Here is a 1,067-nt window from a genome sequence, read left to right on the forward strand (position 1 = left end):
GCACATAACAACAACAACAACATGAGTCAGTTCCTACTTGACTGTACATAGCAACAACATCCCTATTTAGTTTAGAATATCTTTTTCTAATCAATCATCCTCTTTTGAAATTTCTCAGCAACCCCTGATATCTTATTCTTTTTTTTTTCTCGATCCTAAATAGTTATCACTGCTGAAGATATTCTAACACCTTGGAAATTCCTGCTACAAGGGCTCTCCAATATCATTTATGCCCTCAACACAAGGAAGCTCTCCTACTGTTTACATCACTCACTTTAAACCACCCTCAACCTCCCAATATACTGTTTCTTTCAACTATTTTCTCTTACTCTGAGCAATTGGCTTGGTCTCTGCAAAACCATCAGAAGCCTTTAAGTAGTCTCTTTCTCAGCTTCAACCCTACATCACTATGAATTTATCAACATCTGCACCTACTCACCTCTTTATTTCATTTTCATAAGCACCTCTCTTCTCCAGGCCAAGGTTAATATCTCCCATTGTTCCGTGTCCTCCATTCAACCCTGCCACTTCAGGGATTCTTGCAGAAAATAAAGGAGACTCGAAGTGCTTATTGATGAAACTCAAAGCCCTCGGTATGAATTACACCTCAACATACAGAAAACAAGTCCTCGGAACAAGACTGATAAGCAGCATTATGCTTGATGGAGAAAAGATGGACATTGTCAAAGATTTCACTTTACTAAGATCCAAAATCAACACCCATGAAAGAAGCAGTTAAGAAATCAAACAACATAAATGCAATAGGCAAGCCTGTTGTCAAGGATCTCCTTAAAGTGGTAAAGAACAAAAAGATAAAGTGCGCCTGATCCGGGGTATTTTCATTTGCTTCATATGCATGTGAAAACAGTACAATGAATGAGGAAGACTGACTGGAGAATGGATATCTTCAAGTTGTGATGCTGATTAAGAATATGGAATATACCATGAACTGCCTACAGGACAAACAAATCTGTCTTGGAAGACATACAGCCAGGGAGGTATCTAGATACTAGGATGGTGGCACTTCATCTCACATACTTCAGCCATGTCTCAGGAGAGGTCAGGCT

This window comes from Elephantulus edwardii, unplaced genomic scaffold (genome assembly GCF_000299155.1).
Source record: "Elephantulus edwardii isolate Elephantulus edwardi_28Jun2011 unplaced genomic scaffold, EleEdw1.0 scaffold00008, whole genome shotgun sequence".
Classification (NCBI taxonomy): domain Eukaryota; kingdom Metazoa; phylum Chordata; class Mammalia; order Macroscelidea; family Macroscelididae; genus Elephantulus; species Elephantulus edwardii.